Source organism: Gavialis gangeticus, unplaced genomic scaffold (assembly GCF_001723915.1).
Source record: "Gavialis gangeticus isolate Ggan-Ray unplaced genomic scaffold, GavGan_comp1, whole genome shotgun sequence".
NCBI lineage: Eukaryota > Metazoa > Chordata > Crocodylia > Gavialidae > Gavialis > Gavialis gangeticus.
The window spans coordinates 12,575,810-12,602,882 of record NW_017729000.1 but is presented as its reverse complement, the minus strand read 5'-3'; positions in this window follow the sequence as shown (position 1 = coordinate 12,602,882).

The window sequence follows — 27,073 nt, the reverse complement described above, 5'->3', positions numbered from 1 at the left end:
GCAGCCTGCAGCATCTTTGCTTTGACACGGCACTGGACCGCTATCCTTTTGTGCCCTGCTTGCCCCTTCTCCTGGCAATACCAGTTGGCCCGTGGGCTGCAGACAAACTGGCGCATGACCTCAGGGTCCCCCAGCACCTGCACCAGGCTCTTCATTTCAGCAAAGGTCCAATTAGATCTAGACCTACATGTCCCGGTCCACTCCATTCTCCCCTAAATCTCAGATCAATAAGGGGTACCCCAGGGAGCTGTGCGCTCAATTTATAAGTCTTGAGGTGACACGGCCAAGGGACGTTCATCCCCCTCCCACCCTGTTGTTGCGGGGCAAAGTTTGGAGATCAGACATGCTGGCACCAGGAAGGGTCAAGGCAGGGAGGGGGGCTCTGCACCAGTGGCAATTTTGTATCTTATGGGGATACTTGTTCTGGATGTCTTTTAGCCCTGCTAGGTCTTTTAGCCCTCTTTTAGAAGTGAAGGGTGGAGGGGAGCAGGGGCTCCTCACAGGTGTCGCTGGGCAAAGTTTGGGGATTTTTGCTGGGCACACAAGAGCTATGCTCTGCAACTGTTGCAAGTTTTGGTACCAGTCAGCAGCTCCTCCCTGATCTCCTAAAACATTCATTACACACAAATACCTGCACATTGTAGTAACACTTGGTGAGCAAGGGGGCTTACTATGCAAAAACTGTAGTGACACTCGATGGACAAAGGGACTCACCACACGTCATTCAGTGAATTACCATGCACACATGACAGATTAATGGCTGCACTGTTCCAAGCTGCATCATCACAAACTAAACTACATCGGGATGGGGATTAGTTTATGACAACACAAATTCATTTAAATGCCCAAAAATATGCATACGTGTAAAGTGTGACACCATTAAGCCACACAGAAGGGCAATTTTTGTCATGTGTACAAACGCCCTACGTCTTTGCAGCAATTTTAATGAGGGGCAAAATATTCCCAGAACATTTGCAGCAATCTAAGGACAAATGGACTGCATTATTATTCTTATAACTGGGTAAATAAAGACAGGGTAGATACAAATTTGAAAAGCACCTACCAGTACCTTATGGTGAGATTTTAAAGGCATTTAGGCACCTAATTCCCAATAACTCTTCTTTGTTTGCCTTTGCATTACTGCTGACCCTGGCAGTGTGGGTGTGGATATATGGAACCTTTCTTTTATTTTAAAAATTCATTTGTGGTTATAATAACACTCCACATTTCTGAAAGCCTAGCATATATTTCAACTGTTACAAAGACTGGGTCCATGTCATACTTCATTCCAGTGGTCATGAGGTGCCTAAAAACCTTTAAAAATCCTGTCCTTAGAAAATCAAGTCTCACTGGGCACATCTACATGAGATGCTGACTGCACAATAGCTGAATAATACTGTGCAGTACTGCATCACAACACCAACAGTGCTAATATGCTACTGCACAGTATTATTAGGCTACTGCGCAGTAAGACATTCTCTAGCACTACTGTACAGTAACTCCAGTTGCTGTGCATTTATTTAGTATTTGTATATACAAGTACTAAATAAACGCACAGTAACCACTACTGTGCAGTAGTGTCTCATGTAGACACGCCCACTGAGAGTGGCTTTGAAAGTCAATAGGACTTAGGTTGCTAAAGACCAGATTTTCAGAGTTATATGGGTACCTTGCATTGAAGTTAATGGACGTGAAGCACCTACATCCCTTCTAATATGTAACCCCAGGTGACTAAAGCATTTCTGAAATGGGACTTTAGCATCCATCTCATTCGCTGCTGTTGAAAAATTTACTCCAAACAAATACGTGATCTGGCCAGAATTACGTAGTGTATTTGTGTTAGCATTGGGATTAGAATTCATCCTCCAAGTTTCTGTGGTCATTATGTGTACAGTGGCCATGCAGCCAGCCTGATCCTCACCTACATGTTCATTAAAGCATGTAAATACAGCTGAACTGGTAGTTATAAACTACTTGCCAAAGGAGCTCTCTTCATAGGTACCCTTAATACAATTACATTTAGGGATTTTTTTTGTTTTACTTGGACCTTATGAACGGCTTATTAAGGCTTATTGCTGTGGTTTGTGCGCGTAAATGGAGCCTTTCTGTTTTTCTAATAAAAATTCCTTTGTGGTCATCACATAAATGCCTCTAATTCAGAAAGCCTGGGGTATATTTCAAGTTATTGCAGAGGCTGCACCAAACCCATACCTAATACGACTCTACTGATGTCAATGGAGTTACACAGACATCAAAGAACCACAGCAGTTAGCAATGTAAAGGCTTATGGGCTCATCTAATCTGTCTCTCTGCCAACACAATGTTGCTCCCTATCATACATGTTCTAGCACTTTTCCCAGTCTGGGTTTTAAAGGTCCAAGAGATAAGGTTTCCACCACTACTTTTGGAAGATTTTGCCATGTTCTTAATTTTCTCACTGTCCTGAACTGGGATCTCCTCTGGGTAGGTTTATGACAAATGCCTGCACACTGATGCTAAAACTCTTCAAATACTCATAGACAATGTTGTTCTTTAATTGCTGCCTAGCTAAGCTTGACATTTTTTTAAATGTTAATATTTCTTTCCCGGTAGTATCTATTTATTTAATCAAGCTATATGTCACCCTTCCCAACAAAGGCTCAGGATGGTCTACATTAAGCAAACAGAATAACTCAAAATAGGAACTGACTGGAGAATAGAACAGCTTAAAAGATAAAATCAAGAAAGTCAAGATAAAACAGAAAACCCAGAAACAACAGCTCATCCTAGCTTTGTTTGGTACATGCCTACCCAAATAGGAAGGTCTTACAGTGCTTCCAAAAACTGTCTAGGTTTGGGCTCAGGTGAGCTTCAAGAGTCCCATTGTTGAGGAGGAATTACAGGGAATAACCTCCCATGAGTTTTTGCCAAGTGGACTTGGAGTACTGATGGCACTTGCAGCGCTGTACTTCTAATTAGTCAATATTTTTCTGATGATTCCCAGAACCAAACAGCCATACTTATTACTACTGATGAATATGGTACATTATGAAATGATGTTTAACACTATTGCCAGTTATTGAAAAACCAACACAACCTACTAGTGTTTCTGCCACTTGTGGGTGCAATTATTCCCAACCTGTACCCAAAAATGTTGTATCATATCATCCCCAACACACATAAGGCTAACCGGCAGCACACAGAGCGACACTATAAATGGATAATCTGTTATATTGATTCCTGTATTACAGAGACACAAAAGATTTATTTCGGTTTCAGATTAACCAGGAAAATCCTGGGTCTACCATTTACTGTGCTGGTCTTTACGTGTCGTGGGAGTTGCATCAGTAATATTCACCCAAATGACTTACATGCTGGATGTCATTGCTGCCTATTTTGTAACCACTAGGGTATTCTGGTGGTACCACACTTTGGCTAACGATCGAGTAAGTCCATAACATGCACTTTACAAGTAGTTACTTACAAAAGGATGACAATAAGACTATTTGGGAGGAACTCATGATAAACTTCATTCATTATAAAGTGTGTTTTCTTGCTAAAATTACAAAGAAATTCCCACATTACTAATACATTAAAAATAAGTTTAAAATTCTCTCATGTACAATTAAATATTTCCAAAGATAATTACATTTTTCATAGCTTGCTTCTCTTGTAACTGTCCTCAGCTAATATCCTGTAACTTTACTTATTCTCAAAAATGCATTTTATTTCTCAGCAGGGGAATGGTTCAGGAGATCACATCCAGTGCTAACCTGCATGTTTCAGGGTTCACACTCGAGTCATTAAATATCAGCTAATACTCCTGAGGCTTGATGCAAAACTCCGTTAGTCAATGGGAATCTTCAGGGACCTTGAAACAAGGCGTCTATTGAGTGATATTCAACAGCCATTTTTAGTTTCAAGAACTAACATGTTTTTTCTCACTAGCGTGTGAAGATCCCATCTCCTAGGCGCACCTACCTTTCCAAGGTCTGGTCGTTCAGGGTCTGTGTCGAGAGCTGTCCCACACTCATATTCCTGGCCAATTTCCTGCTCCATATGTCAAAACTAATGGCTGGATTAAAAGGAACAGCTAGACCATATGGAGCTTTATGCCACCCTGATTTTATGGAAATACAAGGAATGGAGGCAGCATTGTTAAAAAGGGATGTTTCCCAGTTGCTATATTTATTTCTATTGCTGAAAACAAATTTTCCACTTGCTTGAAAGATACTGCCTGCTATTTCTAAGACATCTGGCTTTACTCCTTTACAAAGTGCCCACATTTCTTTTTTTCCGACGTTGTTTACATTTTGCCCATCATGCTATTTGTTTCCCCATGGAAGAAAAGCATGTAAGGAGACATACCGTCTTCAGAAAGAAGGTCATCACACTGGCAAAATTGTATTTAAATCTACTCTTCAAACACACCTTCATCTTGAAATGGATGAAACCGGTGGAGTGCTGTAAACTGTATGTAGATTGACAGGAATTACTCTAAAACAGAGGTTGTAATATCTTTTGGCAAAGCATCCTACCGAATTCAGTAGCAGAACAGAATTATTTTCATTCATTCTACGTGATATTTCAAAACCTTATGGAAGTATCTCAATATACTACAAAGTCTGCTGCATCTCGGGAACTTAGATCTCTGAGCGAAAGTCCAGGACTTTGAACTGCACACAGGCACTGGGCAAAGCCCCTGGATGCTCTCTTCTTTGGACATAAATCTTTAAACATAAAGCTCTCTAACAATCCACTCTGATCACTTTGAGTGACATTCCCTGTTGTACACAGAGGCTGCACAAGGCTTATGCATCACTTAAGCCCCACTTAAACCCTCCGAAGAAAGGCTTTGCCCCAGGCATTAGAACAGAAGTGAATTTCACCCTTCTAAGTAACCCAGTTTGCTAAAGCAAAACACATAAGGGATTTCAGAGAACAGTCAATAACAGAGCTGGGTGATTACCGTAAAAAAAAAAAATTGTAAATTTTCATTTGCATCTTTAAAACCAATTTGCTGCTGCTGGCAGCATTGGCTGGCTTTGCATCCCTTTTGTATTTGCTTTCCTCAAGGCTTTCGAAGTTTGGATTTTTCAAAGACATCTAAGGGAATTAAGCATGGACTCGATCAGAATTGGATAATTAATTCCATGAGGTCCTTTAGCAAATCCAAGCACAACTGAACAAATTTACTAGCAAAAAATGTGTGCTGAGACAATACGTTTTAAATATATATTTTGGAATATCATAGACTCAATGAGTTGGAAGGGACCTAGACAGATCATCGAGTCCGACCCCCTGCCATGGGCAGGAATGACACTGGGGTGGCAGGAATCATAAGACCCCAGCCAGGTGCCTGTCCAGTCTCCTCTTGAAGATCTCCAGGGAAGGGGAGAGCACCACCTCTCTGGGAAGCCTATTCCAGGCTCTGGCCACCCTTACCGTGAAGTAGTTCTTCCTAATATCTAACCTAAACCTATCCTCCCTCAGCTTGTGGCCATTGTTCCTGGTGACTCGAAGGGGGGCCCTGGTGAACAGACTTTCCCTGAGTCCCTGCTGCTGGCCCCTGCTAAGGTTGTAGGCAGCCACAAGATCCCCCCTCAGTCTCCTCTTGCGGAGACTGAAGAGATTCAGGTCCCTCAGCCTCTCCTCATGGGGCTGGCCACGGAGGCCCCCAACCATACGAGCGGCCTCCTCTGGACCCTCTCCAGGTTCCCCACGTCCCTCCTGAAGTGCGGCGCCCAGAGCTGGACACAGTACTGCAGCTGCGGCCTGACCAGCGCCGCACAGAGAGGGAGCAAGACCTGTCTGGACCTGTTAGTGATGCTCCTGTTGATGCAGGACAGGGTGTAGTTGGCTCTGCAACAAAAATGTTGTATTCATCATCCTGAGCATTTACACTAGGTATTTAATCCTAATGGCCTCCCAGACCTCAAAGAGAAACATATCATGTGATCTGTGTGTCCAATCCACATTTCCTATTTCAAATAACTGCTCATTTGTGAACGAAAACCCCCAAGAACATTCACAGAAATCATTTACTGAATTGTTCTGAATGAGGATATAGAGATGGGTAACACAGTTATTATGTGCAAACTTAGTTTACTCCAGAGCAAAATGTAGAGCAAACATAAAACACATGGCCATATATCAATGCACATCACCCATTCTGAGATAAAGTTATTCTTCTGAAAGAGGAGAGTAACTATTCAGCCATATGTGTTACACTGGTGTACCAGCTGTGTGTTCACAACAGTAGCCAGGCAAACCAGCGTCCTTATCACCCAGTACTGTAACAGCACCTACAGCGACCAGCTCGCTCGGAAGAACTGACTGGGGGGTCCCTTATGATGCTTCAGCAGTTATCCTATACCTATATGTCATAGGTATCAGAGTGAGACGGTGCACACACTCTGCAGAACTGTTGCATCTCTTTCCTGGACAATTGGAGAAAAGTGTACAGAGCTCTGGGTCTGCCCCTTGCCCATCCTCCAGATCTGTGCTGCCACTACACAGAGTGCATGCAAAACCAGGTATAGACACCACAAAGTGTCAGCAGCAGGACCAGGAGAAAGGTTGAAACCCCAGCAAGTCTTCCTTTTGGGTTGTTCCTGGAGCAGCATCAACTTGTAGCAAAGCCATGACTGAATCCTATAGACATACATACATACACATACACACATACACATACACACATATACACATATACATACACACACACATATTCATATATATCCATAGAGATGTGTGGGTAGGTAGGTGCGTGTGTACATATATATATAGCATGTGGGAAAATTGGAAACAGCAAAAAGGATTAAAATAAATGAGTCATTACAAATTATTAGCGTAGGTCTCTAACCAAAGCCTTGATCAACTCTGACACAATCGAGATAACCTTAACTCCAGTTTGATAAATCTCCCCCTACAGATTTTTCATATTCATTCATGAAGTAAGTTTTTATGAAACAGTGTTGAATACTGAAGGGTTATCTGAAGTGGAGATTCACACCATTTTGTCACCTCAGTTGCTCTGTGGGCTATTTCAAAGAAAAGGATTTAAAATAAACAACCAACATTATTTAAATTATAAGTAACTTAGTATTGGTTTACTCTTCATTCAAGACATGCCCAGTATTTTAAGAGGATCTCTTCCAAAAATCAAACAAGGAGAAATTTTTTGCTGATAATTTTTTTCTGGAAAAAAAAATATGGAAAGCTCCTTTAGAAGATTTGTATTTTATATAATATATTTGTATTTTTACTCTCCACCTGACTGCTCTGTGGGACATCCTTATTTCTGTTTGATACAAGAGTCAGTATTAATGACTTTCAACCCCTCCTGGAAAAGGATGACTGTCTCAAAGAAGCCTTTGTGGACAAATCTGTCCTGGCTTACAGACACTGCACCCACCCACCCCTGCCCCCATTTCAAACAGCATCTCTCAGACCAACTCCCATTCTTACTGAGGTCCCCCACCTCTCTCTCAACTCCCTCCCTTGTCTTTTATAACTTGTTTTGTCCTTCTCAACTCTGCTGTCTGCATGTCCCGTCACAGCATCTAATGAAGTGAATGCGAGTTCACAAAAGCTTGTGCTCTCTATATACATCCATCTTAATCAGTAGGCAAACGTCAATCCTTCTGGATCATGGTGTATGTGGGAGAGGACACCGGGACCTTCGACACATATGCATCGGCAGGGATATGGAGGAGTGGAGGCTGCCCAGACCTTCCATCCCCACTTTAGATAGGATCCAAAGGTCAAACTAAGCCTGGACACGCTGTGCCATGATGGCCATGGTTATATGATCGTCCTGGGTTTAATTGGTCTATAAAGGCACATATCTACCCTGCCTTCTGACTGACTTCAGACTAACATAGCTAACTATTTGCTCTGCTCCCAACAGCTATGAGCCACTATTCAAGTAGAGTAGTATCTTCCTCCACAGCTTATCCTGCTTCCATCACTTTTATCACATCTGGAGAAAGATCTCTCTCAATGGTGCTTTTGATATCAAGGCTTTTTTAAACCAAGCTCCAGCATACATAAAATGTTTTGTCCTTATGAATATCAGCTGTCAGGTTTGCTCTGTCAGTAGCAGTTAGTTTCTTTTTGTTTCCACGGTATAAAAATATTCGTGAATATTTTTAACACAAAAGATGAAAAGCAAAATTAGAAGACTAAGAAAGTAGGCTACAGATATGAATACATTATATAAAAAAATGCAACAAGATTTCTAACTGTAGTTTGTGTGTTCAGAGCTTTCAGAGAACTATGCCATGACTCTGTGGTATAATATGTAACTGAAACCAGGCCAAACCCCCTGAACTTCCTTTCAAAAATGACATAAAAACAGATTCTAGAGAACACCTGTGCAAATTACTTTGGTATATTTTAGTGCTTTTATTTCCTCCCTTTGGAGGAATTTAAAATATTTTAAATTCCATAGATGAATTCAACATCCTAGTTTTTTCCTTGAACCAGAAGAATCAGAAACGCGGAGGCAGGTATCAGAGTAGATCTCCAGTTACCAGTAATGGTAAGTGGCTTTTTTCTCACCTTTATTATGCCATCTTATAAAAGACAGTCCACAGTGAGAGACTGATCAAAACCTTGACATATTTTAAGGGACGTACTGTATGTCTGCTGGACATACTGCATGCTGTATGGAAGATCAAAGTCCTTGTGCTTAGTATCCTAGTACAGTATCACAGTATCCTGACCAAATATCAATGGGATAATTACTTTTTGCCTTTAAATACCCTCTGTATTGCTAACAGAAAAAGGAAACCTTCACTTCATTTCTAAAACAACATGCACCCTTCCCTTTATGTGCTGCTAAACAGTTGCCCTCCTGCGTATCAGTGGTGAACAAAGTGGCCTATGCATAGTTTTCTTTTTAGCTTGATACATTGGTGAGAACTTCAGGTTCCTCTGGGATAGGGAAACAACATACATGAAATAATAGTAGTAGTTAATGAGGAGTCGTTGAGACATTTCCAGTTATTTAATATCTATGTCAGACTCATCTCTGGACAGAAGTTGGCCTCAAAGGTTAATTAGTCAACAAAGTAATACTCTTCAGCTGTTTGATCTATAACAAAACCTGCTGGTATGAAAAGATCTGGGAGTCTCAATTTGTGGGTAGGATGCCTTCTGGATTTCACATCCTACTGATCAGGGCTGAACGTAGCAACTACTGTAATTGTCAATACCAGAATGTGGGTCTGGTGAAAGAAAGTCACTTTCTTTCCTAAAGTGTATAAATAAAAGGAAATTGAAAGGTGGATTCTTTCTTTGAAGCTAAGATTTCTAGATAAATAAAAATTAATGTGACATCAATGTTAAGACGCACTTTCCTCTAAAAAAACTCAAAACAACAGGGCAACTTAATGAAAATGCCCCCTTTATTTCTCAAGGCCCATGTGCCCTTGCTCACCTTTCTCCATCTGATTAATGGCACATGACTTATTTTCTCTACATTATGTTTTATACTACACCTTCTCTCCAGATGTAACTCAACTCAGGGGGAGTTTTTGCCATTGATTCCAGTGGGACCAGGATTTCACTTACATAATTTTTCTTTTCCAGAAAGGTATAAAGTTAATTAAGGATAATATGTTCCACAGTGCTGAGACACGCCTGCCATTGAATGAAAAACCTATGCATGTGCTGGAGGAAAAACTCGTCATTCTTAGGACAAACTTGTACCCATGAAGTCAGAAGCAAAAAACTCCCACATGGAAGGTTTTGCAGACTCGGAGACTTTCTTTTTTCACTCCAATGGAGTTATATTAAGTTTCTCACAATGCATCCATCACAAAATGCAAGGCTCATGCAAAGGTGTATGCCATGCTGTTATAAGGTTTTGAGACATATTTTAAATTTACATTATTGTTACATTATACATGTTAATGTATTTATTAGGTGTCGTTTCTCTGCCATGACAGCTATTCTATAAATCCACTTGTACAACATAGAATAAAGGATTGCCAAGAGGCAAGAAGTTTCACAAGGGCTAACTGTGGTCAGACATTTAGTAGAGCTCTGTTCATATTTAGGAATCAAAACGGCTGGCTAGATTTTTTTTAAGGTGTTATCTTTTTTAAATCTGATCAGCACGTCACAGTGGCAACTGCTAAGCACTATGCTACGTTGGAAATCTGACCCTTGTTTAGTTTCCTGAATGAGAGCTGGGCTCTTCTGAAATTCTGGCCCTGCACTTGCCAAAATCTAATTCTAAAGATTGCTAACACGCACCTCATCCTCAATAGTTGAAATAAATGACTGGGCTTTGCACGGTGCCCAAAGGGTTAAATAAAAGTTCTGGTAGACAGGGCTTAAGTTGCAAACAAAACTGGAACACAGAAACTCCATAGATTAGAAACAGAAATAAAGCAATAAAACAAAAATAAGAGCAAATGACAAGTCAAACAAGACATCCATAAGGAAAATCTTCATAAGATCATTGTTTAAGATGAAAAAGACTCAAGGATATGATTATAGAATGAGTGTGCCTATGTGTGCATGGATGTATACACACACAGAAAGACAGAAAGGATACAATTAGTGAAGGGGTTGGGTATATAAACATCTAAAAGCATTGTTTTCTACATTATTGCCCAAAATGAGCTTTGGATAGGGTATACCAGCTATAGTCCTAATTAATCAGTATCAGCAAAATGATCACTAGGGAACATAAGAGAAATTTGGCAACTGATCTCTCACTTGACAAGCCCCCAGCATGTCCACCAAAAATCAAATGAGCTGGTGCCCTGTTTGTTCCAGTCCCTTTTCTCCGATGATCTACGCAGCACAGGAAAAAACATCTCAGGGAAACAATTTGTTTTCCATTTCTCTAAGCTCGATTACTTCTGAGCTCCACCTAGGACCAATAATAAAAATCAGTTATCTTAACTGGTCCAGAAACAGCCGTTTTCATTTTCCCTTTTTGTGAGGGTTACGCATTTTTTTTTCAGATGTGGTTACCTTCGTTTTTCCTAGAACAGCCCCTTGTTTGCTTTCTCTCTCCTGCTTGCAGAGCATTAGGTTAATAGGCAGGCAGATGGATACGGTGCAGTATCTTTTAAGTTAAAAATAGGAAACTGAAAAACCACAGAAAGTTCTCATTGCTGTGGATTGTAGGGGTGCATTCTGAACACTTAAGTTCTCAACATCTGTTTTAAGTTGGATTTCAGTGGCAGGCAGGCCTCACACCAGCCCTCTGTGAAAGGGGGGTTTCCAGAGATGTTAGGGGAGGGGGCAGAAGGCCTGATCCTTTACATAATCTCCACGTACAACTCCCAGCAGGGGCCCGGGAACTTAGGATAAAACTTAGCAGTGTATTCTACAAAGAGGCATCATGGCCAAGTGAAAACCTGGTTTTTTCCTGCAAAGTGCTTTGCACCTTCTGAATGAAGTGAGCACCTTCCACATCTGTGAACATGCTCTGAACGTTGATGGCAAGAGCGACTGTGAGGGCAAAGTGAAGTCAAGAGACAGAGAGTCTGTTCCAGGGGTGGACAACCCACAGCACACATGGCTTGGGCAACCTCTGCGTGCAGCAGATCGGGGAGGCAGCAGGGAGCACGGCAGCAGACAGAGCAGGATGCAGAGAGCAGAGCAATGGATCAGGCAGGGAGCACAGGTTGGGAGCAGAGCAACAGAGTGGGCAGTGGAAGGCATTTGACATGGCACTCAAGGAGGGCGCAAGGCTTACCTGCTGGGACGCTTGCAAAAAGATTGGCCCCTCCTGGCTATTCCACTGTCTCCAGAGACCCCTTGGTGTTGAGAGTTCTCCCCACCCCCCTCCCACGTGCATGCAGGGGAGTTGTGAAAGAGCTGTCAAAGCAAACTAGAGGCAACAGAAAGTCCACTGCCTGGAAAATTGTGTCTGAGAACACAATACCAAGGCAGATTTGCTTATTGGACTTTCATGACCTCTGAGGGGACAGTTATTGCTTTGATTAAAGGAGCAATTAATGTTTTGCCTCTGTGGAAACAAACCCTTCAAAGCTAAGATATCTCCATGTGCCATATCAAGAGTCAGCCTCCATTTCTTGTGGGGGAGTATGTGAAAAAAAAAAAAAGAGAGCTCAACCAACCCCAGTGGGAAATCACCTTTAAAATTGCTAAGGGACATGAGAAAAGTGAAAATCCACAATACACCCAGTTTCATGGTTTGCTTGCACTTTTTATATATTATGAGTCAAGGAAATGAAAGTTGCTTGTTCAGCAGGAAGACAGAGTCCTAAGCCAGAGGACACCGCTTAGTGATAAAACCTCAAGGTTGCCATGACTTAGATACCTGGAGCCATAGGAGTTAACTCAGCCCTTCATCCTTTCAAAGGCTGCTACTCAAATTAGTCTATGCCACCTCTGTACTGCCACTGCCTTGCTACAGCAAAGAGAAATCCTACTAGGTAACTCTACCAGTTGCAAACACATGTTCAGCCTCTTTAATTAGTAAAACTCAGCAACTGCCCTGCTGTGAGAAAACAGAAGACAACACATCAGCCCTCCAGGCAAGATACCACTAGATGGTGGCAGTGCCTATGGATTTATACCAACCAACTATTCATTAGTTGGTATATCCAAAATACAAAAATAGATCTGGGATAGGAAGAAGGACTTCATACGGTCAAAATGTCGTTCAGAGGGAAAAAAAGTATGTCCCGTTTGTTATATAGAGAAATAGTGTTATATTCAAAGATTGAAGCAGAAAGGATTATTATGACCATGCAATCTGAGCCCCCTAGAGACATTCGCCCAGCAATTCCTTCATCGAGCTGATAACTTCTGACTGAGCAAGGTTTGCTTCCTTATGTCAGGATGGAAGATTTTAAAAACCTGAGTGTACTAACAAGTCATTATCCCAATAGGATACTACAAATGCATGTGTAAAAGCAATTACTGGGGAGCTGTTTGATTTTGAATACTTTCCCTGTACTGTTTTTACAATTTGCAACATAATATCTATGTTTTGAGCTTGAAAGCCCCACTCTTCATATTAACATGTTGGCAACACTTGAACTGTCCATTAAGCAATGCTGAATTACAATAGAGTTCTCTAGGGAAAGGATAGCTACTTAAAAATCAATGCACTTTATTAGCATCTGTGCTACTGAGAGTGGAGACACAAACAATGACTTTGGCTGGTTTACTGTGCAAATGTTTTTAGGACATATTTTCCCATCATTATTTTATTAGATGGCTGTGGGAGAAAGACAAGTAAAGCTACCTATCCACTTTCCGGAATTCAGGTTTCTATCAGAACTATACTTTAGTGCTGTTTTCCTTCTGGCATCTGGAAATGCTGTGAATCAAAAGAGAAAGGCTGTTATCCTAGAACAAAAGGCACATCTAACTGTTACACTAGAGAAAAATAAGATTTAAAAAAAAAAATCGGTAGCAGGGATTTCCCAGTGGCATCTACTAGTCTTTGTCATCACAGATCAAATATTGATGGATAAAAATAAAAGCTGATTTACATTTGGCTGACTGTCTTGTTACCCCAGTTCTCTTATCTGAACACCAACTAAACATGAGACAAGAGCTTAGCTTGAAAGGAAAATACAATACCGAGATTCCTAAAATATCCATATGCATGACGTGACCTGCTGCTTATACCCTTTTGAAGCTACAGATTAGAGTTGTGCTAAGTCTCAGCTTGCTGTGGTGCAACATTGAGCAACACTGAAGTGATAATCATAATTGCAGTAGAGGAGACAGCAAATCCATAGATCTGGTGAATTCTCGACTACTGAACAAAGCTATAGCAGTGAGGACCGGGAGGGGGGTATTGATGGCACAGACAGCCCACAGAATCAGCTCAAAGATGCACAAAATGGAGGTAACATACACTTCCCTAGAGGAAAAAAGTTACAGACTCAAACCGGAATAAATGTAGGTAATTCAGGTCCCACTGAATCCCCATTGCCTTCAAGGCCATAAACCAGAATCTTTGGGCACCGGGAATCAGTTCTTAAAAACTACATAACCGTCCAGAAGGCAGCAGATCATTGGGAAAGCATACCAGTCTGCGTAGAGTTAGAGCTCACTCCCATCCAAGTCCAGGACAAAACTCTCATCGAGTGCAATGCTTTTGGTTGGAAATCATCCATTTGTGAATGGCAAAAAAAGCCTGTCAAATTGATGCAAGAAAGCCCAATTCTCAGTGTCACAAATGAGCTGTGAAATCTCTCAAATTCAAACGGTCTTCAGTCTCGTTGTACCTTTTATTCTGTTGCGTTGCTCTTATCCAGCGGTTCCCAAACTCTGACCGATTGCGCACCACCGATTTAAAACGATGCAAACTTAAGTACCGTCAGCAATTTTTTTCAGTTCAACCTTAAGCACCCCCAGCAAATTTTTGTCATAGAAAAGTAATGATAATAAATCCGTAAGCACGTCCCCCTGACACGTTGTCTGCATACCAATGGTGGTACGCACACCACAGATCGGGAGCCGCTGCCTGATCTAACCCCATCTGGCCCTCAATCTAACTCCGCACCTGACAAGAAATCGTACATTTCTTTTCTCCTGATACCACAAACTCCCAAGAAGAAAAAAGCTGCAAACATTTTCACTCACAAACCAAGGTTTCAAAATTCCTGTTCAATATTTGTTCTCACTGGTGTTTCCAGTCTGGCCAAGAGGTATGGAAACCTTGTGAGAAGGCTCAGTCTTCCAAGGCCCGGCCTAGACTACAAGGTTTTTTTAGAGCAGAGATGTTAGGTAGGAGTGTAAAAACTATCAGACTCCTGTGACACAGCCCTGTTGGAAAAATATCTAGACTCAGATTATATCGGCAGGAGTCTTTTGGCTGGTGAAGCTTACAGAGATTGGGGTCAACTACACCAACCCAAGAGCCACATGGCACAACCGGTGCGAGCTACATCTCCACCAGGGGGTTGTGCTCTGGGTTCAGTTATATTGGCACAGCCCTTGTAGATTTAGCCTTAAGATTTGCAAGGTAGTTTTCAGAACAAAGACATCTGAAGCTCTGGAAATACGTCCACCTATTATGCAGCAGGTCAGATCTATTGAAAGCAGTCCTTCAATGGAGAAATAAAGACTCCATTTAACCTTGCAAGCTCCCTCTTGTGGAGACAGAGGAAGAAAACAAAAGGTTAGACATGAAACCATGGAAGTGTCAGAGGAGGTCCACATCAAAAGTAACCTCTCTTAATTGATTTTGTGGGCTCTCTCTTGATTGTGTTAGCATTTTTTTGTTTGTTTCAGAACATTAACTGGAGCGCCAGTTGTCCTAACAGCTGCACACGCTCAGTCTTAACAAAAACAGCAAGGAAATTCTTAGGAAAATAAGCCTAAATCACTTTATATTTTCAAGGCGGTTTTCTGCTATAGTATTTCTTCAGCGTTCCCTTTTGTGTTCTCCACCGCAAGGCTGTTAGCCTGAGAGCTGTAAGCAATGCAAAACATATGGATTGCAAAGAAGTGGTTTTCTTGGCAAAGAAAAGGTTCTGAGAGTTCTTTTCACTGATTAGGTAGCAGTTTTTCTGCAGTTCCTAGGTATCAAAAAGTTGAGCTGACTGCTAAAAGAAATACCTGAACACATAATATGCCTTTCATCAAAGGATCTCAAAGCAGTTAAAAAAAAAAAATTAACTATCTTCTGCGAAGAGTATTCTTCTGTCTGTTTACTGATGGGCAAACTGAGACATGCAGAGCCTGGGTTACACTGCTATCTATCCCAGCTGACTCCACTGAAGTTAATCAAGCAATTCTGATTTTATAGCAGTGAAACTATGAGCATGATTAGATCTGGAGTGCTTAAGTGACTTATGGTACAGGCACACAAACAAGTTGTTGCAAGGTGAAGCAGGGTTCAAATTATACTTCAACTCTTTTAAAAAAACATTTTTAAAAATTGGCCTGGGTCGGGGTTGTGTGCATGGGTCCCCGCCAGTACCACGGGGCTGGGGTAGCTGGAAGGAGCCACCACTGCCAACACTGCCGCCTGGGCTGCTTAGAAAGGTGCAGGGGCTCCATGCCTGAAATTTCACTGCAACAAAAGTCACCTTTAAGCTACTATAACGATGCCAGAACAATTACAGAAACATTTACCTAAATTCCGCGTTATTCATTTACATGCAACCCGCATTAATTCAGCTGGGTCTTTGGGTATGGACATATAAACAATTCACTGCGAGGCCACGTACCATCCTCTCCATGGTAATTCCCAGCATGCACACTCTCATTCCACAGTAAGGGGAAGCTAAACCACAGCAACTCACATCTTTTTCACTGAGGGCTAAACTAGCATGGTTTAGCTGCCACATACCATGTGGCAAGAGCATGTACACATGCAGTTACCACAAAGCAGCTGATGCCCACTAAAGCTGTGCCCCCTGTTATCCTGCAGTCGCTTGTTCGTATGTCCACTCCCTGTGCTTTCCTCTAGAAATCAGTCTACAAAACAAAATAAGAATCTCGTCCTGCCACCAGCTGAAGGAGATGCTCCTTAGCACACACTTCAAAGACTTTGGCTTTCTATGCCAAGGGTCCTGTTTTCAGTCCCTATTGATAAGTCATGCAAGGGATGCTTATATGTGTGTGTCCTTTGCAACAATCTGCACTGAATCAAGCAAAACATGACTTCCAGTCTCCTGTAAAAGCTGAGGCTCAGAAGTTACACAGATTTTGAGATGCAAGAGATGAACACACATTTAAAAGAAGCGTATCTACTCCACACAACAAAGCATTAATAGAAATTATTTGAAAGACATTGTGGTGGTCAGAGAAATGAACCAACACACTTCAGAGAGCCATCTTTTTTGCTCATGTAGAACATAGACCGGGGGCGGGCAATTATTTTGGGTGGAGAGCTGCTTCCTGAGTTTTGGCAAGCCATCAAGGGCCACATGACAGGCAGCCAGGGGCAGATAACTATTAATTTTCTAAATTTTTTTTAGGAGCCCTGCGGGCCAGATAGACCGGCCTGGCAGGCATAGACCCCTGACATAGACCCTGTAAGAGGCTCAGTTCTCCTATGATGGACTGAGTGTGCTCAACTCCCATCTGCCTTCAGGTGGACATGAAAGCACTTACCACATAACATTCACCTGGTAATGTGAACCAGAGAAGTTTTACAACTCTTGAATATTTTACTGAGGTACTACTTGAAGGCCCCTATTATGATCAGGTCCTCATTATGCCAGATTCTATATAAGCATACAAGATGTGGCCCAGGCCTCCAAAAAGTCAAGTGTTTTTGTCATCTCAGAGTCCCCTTAGCTACAGCGACCTAAGCTAGTTTGGAATAACCTAGGCACTTTACTACTGAAAGCCACTCTACACTGATGATAATTCTCTTTTTGAGCATTTATGGAAATCAAAACTTGTCTGAATATTGCATCACGTAAACAGTTTGGTTCTCAACCAGGGGTGCACTTATTCTGCTCTAAAACATATGTGCAATGTGAGATGACAAAGCAAAAAAAAAGAAGGAACGAAAGAAAGAAAAAAAGGACCACCAAACAAATGTTTCTGAAAGGAAAGCACTTATCTAGCTGTCATTGAAATAATCTGCTAAATCCCAGCACTGGCTATTGTAGACAGCCATTGATTTCCATGTTTTCCCAGCTTTCTGGCAAACACATGGAAACATAATTGTAAAACATAAGCAGATATTTCAGACTAATTAAAGGGATTTTATCTGGTTAAAATCATATTTTGTTTAAAGAAGGTATTTCCTTGCCTGTGTGTTCCAAATAACAGCTTAGATTATTAAAAATGAAAGAAGTTTTAAAAACTAATTTACATGACACCATTTGTGATCTGTGTTTAGTTTTGCATGCCTGCAGAACAGTCATGTCTGTTTCACCTCTCGTTATCGGCAGCTTCTAATCAATTTCATATTCAGGTTCAGGTTGCACCTATGCAAGAGGCAGGATTACACAGTGGTTTGGGCACTTTGGGAGAATTTCCAAAAACATATTCACTAATGCTGGAAAGAGCTGAAGTCATTTCCCTGCTCTGCCACTGACGTTCTCCGGGAGCTCGGGCAAGTTGCTTGGCTCCTCTGTGCCTCAGTTTATTATCTGTGACATGGGAATGATGCCACTTGTCTGACAGACACACAGGCTATGTCCAGACAAGTGTGGCCGAGCAGTATGTGGCACCACAGACACATCTGCAGCACCACATACTACTTGTTCATGTGTTTTCTGCGCTGCAAGGGGTCAAAAAACCTGTAGAAAAAGAAAACAGAATAGCACAGCAGGATTACTGCTACTGCAGCCCCGGGAGGCCCCCAGAGCCCCAGGTAAGGCTGCTGGGGCCAACCCAGTGCTGGCCCAACCTACCCTATGCCACCTGGGGTAACTTGCCACATGGCACAGGTGTTCTCTGGGGACAACTAGGTGCACCAGTGCTAGTTCTCCCTGGGGAACTAAACATCCACACACATGTGCACATGGCCATAAGGACCAAACAGACAAAGGAGAGAGGAGGAAAGGGAAGAAAGTTCTTCTATAGGCCCAGACAGCAGTTGTTCAATGGCTATGTACAGGTGTAATGCATCTCACTGGCTTAAATGCTAGATCTGCCTATGAACCCAGATTTTTTGGGATCAACTTTTGAAATTACCAAGGTTGTCAAGTTTTGCTCATAATGGCAGGGAACCGACCTTGTTATGAACTCAGAGCCTATGGTTATTCCCATTATAGTCTCAAGAAGGTTGTCAGACTGCTCCACTCTTTGGAGTGAGATGTTACATTTTCCATAGCATTGTGCAATATTTAAAATAACGTCCCTTCACAAATCTAAAGGCATATGCTCATGAAGCTCTATGCAACACTTAGCTACTCAAGTCCACTTAGGGTGGCCATCATAGAGGACAGTCCAGTTGTCCTCTATTGATATGAAAATCGGACGCCTTTATGTCCGGACGCCTTTATGTCAAGAGGTATTCTCTTGAAGAGAAAAAGAGAGTACATAAAAGGTGTCAGGTTTTGTATCAATAGAGGACAGAGTAGCAGAAAACCGGAATGTCCTCTATGATGGACATGTGCAAAAGAGTTCAGGGACTGCAAAACGTTTGCATGTCCCCTAAGTCCACTCAGTCCTCAGTGCATAGCATCTGGTCTGCACTGAATCCATTTACATAAGGAACTAAAAGAGCCAGGCAGTATGGAGGAATCCAACTGTTATTTACAGCCTAAAAGGCCATGAAAAACAAACACAGTTGATCTGTTTCATGACTGAAATAAAGCATAACAGGAGTAATGGATCCTCCAGGCACCTGTGAGCCTTTACAAACCTCTGAACATATAGGATGCTTCATGCTATTACTATTTAGATGCTGCTACTCAGTGCAGCGTCTTATTATCCTTAATCTCTTAACCAGTCATTGAATGTATACTAACATACATACAGCTTAATATACCCCTGCAGTGGCAGAGAGTTGTGTTCAGAAGTATCGTCTTGAAACTACAGGAGCACCCACCAATCTGCGAGATGCCTCTTGGTATGTGACAGATGACCATCTGTCAATTTCCAGGGAGGGGTGGGACTTCTGGAGCCCCTTGGCCAGTCAGAGCCATGGAGCAGCCCCACCCCCGCACTCCACCACAAAAATAGTCCTTCCCCTCTCTCCCTCCCGCAGTGCTTCAGGATGCTAGGGCTTCGCACCCTTTTCTGTTTTTGCAGCTCTTCCCCACCTCTCCCTCCCAGTTCACAGCCAATTTTGTGCCTTTTTCCAGTCCCTGAACTCTTTTGCACAGAGGCTGACCAAATTCACAGTTTCTGCAAAAACTGCAAAATCGCAAGTTCATTGAGTCCCTACACATAAATAGTTCCTGAAACACGATGCAAACAATAAACTTGGGTACACGGGCAGATGCAGCTTGCAAATACTTTTGTATTCATTTCTAGCTTGAGTAGTTAGTAATGCAGAACATAAAAGTGGCCCATCCTATAGGCCTTGATTCAGCAAAACAGAACATATTAAGCATGTATTTCACTGTCAGCCTGTGTCCTAATGATGCGCTTGCATGTTTTAGTGAATTAGTGTCAAAAGCAACTGGCTTATAGCTGGAATTATTTGATGTGTCATTAGCTATTAGGCATTAGAAAGAAAACTCATCTTAGAAAAGACATATTTTCTTTTACCAAATGCAAAGCACAGGGGAACCTAGAATTTTTAGTATTATGACTGATCATCTTCTTGCCAACTTTTGTGAGCATTTAGAATAGAGATGGATTCACAGATTGACTGTTGAAGGTGCCTTCAGATTTACAGTTGGGGTGGTTGGAGCACAAAGGGTTGTTTTCACATCTCATATGGATAGTATAACAAAGCAAATTGTCATTTTTACATGTCAAGTTTTGAATTAGGTGAAGCAATTGGATCAAGTGACTGTCAACAGAACAAGGAGCAATGGTCTCAAGTTGCAGCAAAAGAAGTTTAGACTGGACATTAGGAAAAAACTTTCTTACTAGGAGGTTTGTGAAGCACTGGAACCGGTTACCTAGAGAGGGGGTGGAATGTGCATCTTTGGAGGTGTTTAAGGCCCAGCTCAACAAAGCCCTGACTGAAATGATCTAATGAGGGCTGGTCCTTCTTTGATCAGAGGGTTGGATTACATGACCTACTGAGGTTCCTTCCAACCCTAGTTTTCTATGATCCTGAGACTGATGATGGGAAAATTGAAATTTGATTAAATTCCTTGCACTGGTGCAGAAACTTTATTGTTAATTTGGAAATAAAAGGCTGCACACAGTACATTCCTGGAGTGTAATATGGGGCTTGTAGTATTGTACTTAATGTGACTGATGGTCATGAATTGTACATTGACGAGCTTAAAAAAATCTCAGTGCAACTGAACTACCATTCAGTTCTGTCCACAGTACAGAAAAACCTCCCTCCTGACAACTGGAGGGGTCAGCTCCTGCATTGGATGCATGTTAAAATGATATTAATGAAGTAGCATGATCCCTCACCATAACTGTTATTACCAGTCATAATATTATCCAGCTGGTGTTCAAACCCAGCTACAGTGTTTAACTCTATGAACATTTTACTGTAACAAGCCTTTACCATATGTTCTGCCCCTTAATTATGCATGCCACAAAAGCATATTTTATAATGACATAAATACAAAGCAAGATGAAAGTAATGGAAATGCCTGTGTGTTCTTTTCGCAATGCAGCTGTACTTGTGATGTTTTTCTCATCTGTCAGGCATAAATCATAAGGAAAAACGATCCTCCAACCTTTTAGGTTTCTTGATAGAGTCATTGTTTTCCATCATAAACAGCAACCAGTGTCATGAATTATTGGCTGTTATATACTTTCCCGTTACCTACGCTGAGTTAGAACTGCTTACAGTCCTAGGATGGAAAGTTCTGAGAGCATTATATTATTATTATTATTAAAGATTGGGAATGTTGCACAGTGATTAGAGCAGGTGGATATTTGCAAGTATTTCTAAGTTCTGTTCCCAACTACACCAAAGACTTAATAGGTATCCTAGGGCAAGTCCCTTGACTTGGACCTGTGTGCACGATTGTTTGCCTAAATTTCTGGGGCACCGCAAGGATTAATAGTAAAGATCCTCAGATGAAAGATGCCTTAGAACTAGTAAATAAGGCTTTTTCTTCTTCTTTAAGTTCTCAGCTTGACTTTAACGAGGTATTGGCAGGCCAGATACCATTCAAACTACAAATGTTTGAAGCAAACCAAAGTGGTACCGTGCGCGCAGCTTTGGGTGCCCAGAATGTCAAGTGTGAAAAACCAGAGAACCCAGACTTTTTCTGACCTTTCCCAAGCAAAGAGCTATTTAAAGTGAGCACTCAGCTACATATTATCTATATCCTGTATGAATGAATGGGTCTTTTTTGTGTGATGGTTCAAAGCCAGCATGTCCGTTTCTACTGAAGCACCCACAGGATCACTCAAAACCGCACACCGAGCTCTTGTTAATGTCACCGATGATGTATCAGAGCAAGTGCATGTTTGTCCTGAAGAAATACAGGACTTCCACTGCTTGAGATGTTAAGCTGCCTCTGAACACTTGTTTAAAAAAAAAAAAAGTTGTTGACATGAGAGGAAAAACCAGGTTTCCTGTTTGAACTTTGACAGGTACTGGAAGATATGAGTAACGTCAAATCTTAGTCTGTTCTAAAGGCAGCCTGTGGTCAGGGAGTTCTCACATTTGTTTGTGTGGAACAGCTTTGAATTGTTTGCAGATACCTCGTAGAAGAAACTCAGAGATTCTTATCGAGATGCAGGGCCTGTTATGAAATACGTGCATTTGTGAACAGGTTAAAGGAGATCAAAACGGATCCAGATGACATGCCTCACATGCTGTAAAATGTGGTAGATGCTCCCGAGATACCTCTGAAAACATCACATGCCAGTGTGTTGTCGAGTATACGCAGTGGCCACCTTTATTTCCATTTCATGCTGCATGGTAGCAAAAGAACCTTTGTATTTTTTTTTTCCAGACTATTCTGCTTTGTGTAAATAGACTGAATCAAAATTTTCCGTCCTTGTCATTTTTATCAACAAAGCTTCCCAGCAGGTCATTTGTGATATGAAATAAACACTGGATAAGATTTTGTTAAATTGTCTCATACTGTTGGAGCTCAACTTAGAGCATCCCAGGGCTTCTGAAAATAATGGGTTGGCTGCAGCCTGACGGACTACGAATCCAAAAATATACAGGTGCCACAGGGTCACTGGCCCCATTAAATAAATTAGGTCAATTAAATAAGTATATTGACACAGGAGACTGACAAGTGGTACCTTAAAATGCTGGCGTTGGAGATATTTACGCTGATGTTCTGCACGGGACTATGTGCACAGACGGACAAAACGCTTAAGGACTGTGTGCATAGAGGGACAAAAGGACTTTGGGACTCAAAGGTTATTTAGCTCTGTTGGATAAAATAAACGGCACCAGCTAAGGTTACTCTAAGCCAAGAAAAGCCAGTAAATAAAAGTCTTTGAGAAACAAGAGACTATGGAGACAGCACCCCTGCCACACAGGTCCACTGAGACAGTTGTGCTGAGCACGGGTCATGCTTATTTGCAGTAGTTCCTCTCCACCTACATGTCCTTCTATCCAAGTGCTGGTCTTCTTGAGTGAAGGCTACCAATCTATGGCACTGCCATCTATTTTCCTGTAAAGATAATACCTACAAGCTCATTTTCACTAATGACCGGAGGCAAAGATGACCGAACTCAATTGAAAGACCCACATGGACATCACCGGTCTTTGGATTGACCCTTGATTGTCTAACCAAGGTCTCCAAAAACATTTATCAGAGATCCTGCCCTGACCCTGTTCCTTGCAGTACCCAGTCTCCTAAACGGTATCCTTTACTTTTTGTTCTTACATATTTTGAACTCCTAATCTATTCGACCACCCCTTATGCAGCATTATGGTACCTTTGTATATACAAAAACCCTGAGCTTCAATTTTCTATAAACTATAATGCAAACCATATTTTCAAAAGCTCTGCTAAGAAAAAGGCCTCCCAGGGCTCTGCTAAATCTAAGTCATATTGGGGGGAGAGACATTTATTTCATGGCTTCATATTACAACTTAATAACTGAATATTTTAGTGCATAAAGACACTTTATTTAACACTCCCAGGTAGCATTAATAAAGGCAAAACTTTCTGATCTAATCCTGGGTGTGGATTCTGTGTCATGTACAACCTGTGCTCATCCCACACAAAAATCCAGTGGGTCTACTGGCAGTTCTACAGAGACCCAGTGAATAAGTCATTATCCATAAGAATTTTGTCCTTGGATTAAGATTAATCAGTTAGGACCCATCTATAGGTTACACTTAAGGTGTGATTAACTGGTTAATCATGCCTTAAATTGTGACCCAACTACATGTTCAGTCAATTAATGGTGTGATAGAACAAGCAACAAGCTACAAAGTATTCCACAAAAAAGGTGTAATAACTTTGTGGCTTGTTCTTATCATGCCATTCATTGAACACAGGTGCTCCCCTGTGGCTGGAAGCCATCAGCTGAGGGGTTCCCACCACTGGACCACAGGATTGCACCACCCATTGTGAGCCCCACAGCTGACAAGGTTCACAGCAGCAGCAGCGTTCCTCGTCAGCACAGGGACAGCCTGGGGGATGCGACCACCGCTGCTGCAAGCATTATCATCTGCAGGGTTTGCAGGGGTGGCAGCACAGGGAACACTGCAAGGCCTCTCTCCTGCAAGGCTCCATGCATCAGGAGCTGGTGCTGGGGAAGCCTGGGATCGCAATCCTGCACCAGCAGTAAACCATGATATAGGTCTGATGCACAATTGCAATCACGCCTCCTGCCATGCATGTGTGGCATGGCAGGAGGCGTGACTGTGTGGATCACATATCAGATCCTATCGCCCCTTTACTTGAATGTCTAGAGGGACCCTTAGTCAGCCACTGTGAAAACATTTATTGCAAAGTGGGTACCAGGTTATCCTGTAAACTTCCTTATGACTTCATGGGTCCTAGTGTGGTAAGTGATGAGTGCCCACAGTTTTAATGGGAATTTACAGTGCTCAGTTCTCATTGGGTCAGTCCCTACAAGATGGCTGACACGCAGACACCCAGCTGTGGAAATGGAGGTGATGGTATACGGTATTTCTCCAGAAACAAAAATTAGATTCAAACCCAACTATATTACAACTACAGATAATAGCGCGCACACACGCAAAAAGAGTCTGATTAAATCTGTCAATTTGTCTTAGCTCTTTTGAGGTCCCTTTCGTATTTGTTTTTCTATGAACATTTGTGTGATTCAGTTATACAATATGAACACTTAAATGGAAGGAATACCCATGCTGAACGGAAAGCAAATTTTTGAAGTTACGTCCAATCAGTCAGGGATCAAAAATAATCTCATGTGCTCCAGATGGTCAGTCACAGCTCAACAACGGTATGAAATTTTGGATTTGGAATAGCAAGCCACCAATTAAGGACACTTGCAAGCTTTTTCTTTAAAGTAATTTCTAGCAACAAATACATTTGAGAGCAATGTCCATCTGCTTGTCAAAATTATGTGAACAGAAAAAAAAGAAGAATTTCTTTGGATAAATTATGCATGAGTGAGTTAGTCACCTCCAATTATAGTATAATATGGATGGGATCAAAGCACACAAAAGTAATAAGCCTCTTAAAAGACACAAAATATGAGCAAAATGTTTTTGTTTGAATTGGGATACATTTAAAAAAACAGTGATTTTCATTATTCATTGCTGTAAATTTAGTGAATTACTTTTACAAAATCTTATAGATTGAGAGAGATGGATTCCAATCAGCTATTCTGGAAAGTTGACAGAGAAAGGGAATATTAATACAGTAATATATTTTCAAGGGTCTTATCCTAAAGTGCCCTTGCAAGCACTGTGATATAAGCCTCTAGTTAACTCACAACTTGTGCTTAAGCTCTTTCCTGAATCAGGGCCATAAACCTCAAAAAAGTGAAAGGAACCAATCCTGCTCTTATTCCACCAGTATTTCCCCAGTCTCTCAAAGGAGTTAGGATCAGCCCTGGGAACTGCTTGTAAAAGACTTAATACCAAAGTTATTAGAAAAGGAGACTAAAATTTAGGCAAAAAAATTAAAATCCTTAATACAGAGATTGAGAAAAACCAGCACAATCATAACTAAAAATAATACTGAAATGTTATTTGATTTTGTGGTAAGGAACAAATCTCAGTGAGTTCATGGAAAGGAATACGTCATGAGAAAATTTTGAGATATGGGATTTTTAACTAATTCCGATTTAAAAAATAAAAACAACAAAAAAAACTTCCAATGAAAAGCAGTTTAAAATAGCTCGTTAAAGTTTATTGTTCCTTTGATTCTTTAATTATTGATGTGTAACTGTCTATTAAATTCAAAATGCCATACACTGCTTTGCTGTTCCATTCATATTGATCTCATTCTCTGTACCAGAATGTATTAACATATATTAAGGCCAGGTGTTCTTTCTCTCTTTGTACATTGTGAATATTAATGGACAAGCAGAATGAAGATCAAATTTCACCAAGAGATAAGAAAAACTGATTAGCAATAAGAGTCATCCATTTTAAACATATCAGTATGTACGGCTGTATTGTTAGGCATCGTTTCTGTTACACAACACAATTATGCTTTCATTAAAAATATGACTTACCTTTTTGATACTAAGCATTTTTTAAACTCTTTTTTTCAATTAAATAAAACTTTAATTCCTATAAGTTTTTAAAAATCTTCTTTGTAAAAACTTCATTTCAACTTCCGTTGAACTTCTGACTTAAAGACAGTTCAGAAATGGCAAGACAACTGTGCTCTTAACAAAACATTAATTTATTATAACCAGATTTTCTTTGATACATGTGGTGTAGACCCACTCTATAAAACCCACTACACTTGCTCTTAAATCCTTGGAGTCAGATGCCACATGCTATATGGGACTTCAATCTTACCTATGAATTCTACATTTAATAGCAATATTGCCTGGTTTTATTATTTTATTCTCAAACGCCACAAGATGCACAGACTGAGAATCAAAATAATGTACTTGTTTATTAAAATAAGAAATTTTGACCAAGCACCCAATTTTTAAACATTTTAAACATCTGTTTAAAATACGTACATTGAGACTCCCTAGCCACAAACATTTAAGGACACTACAGAAAAGAGATCGCTAGCAAATTTCTGTACATGTCAAAAGGTAGCAGGATATACAAGTCGTTTTAGGTTTCTATGTATAGCTACCTACTGGCAAACATACAGTGGAACAAAGATAGCCATCTAAATATATTTGTACTTGCAGTAGATGTTTCTATATGGAGATAGATTCATAATTAGATAAGTAGACAATGGAAACTTGTAAAATCTGTAGTTTAGAGTACATACATCTATATTTAGCACCTTCATCTTTTTAGTCAGAAATTCTCGCACAGCACTACATACAAAGGGGAGTTATAGATTTATTAACTGCACTGAATTATTGTTATAGCTTATTCACTGTTTCATACATTTGGGGCTGCTTAGCACTGCACTACAGTATAATTGAAACTATAGAAGGGAAAGCAAAATAAATATTTTAGATTAAAACTTCT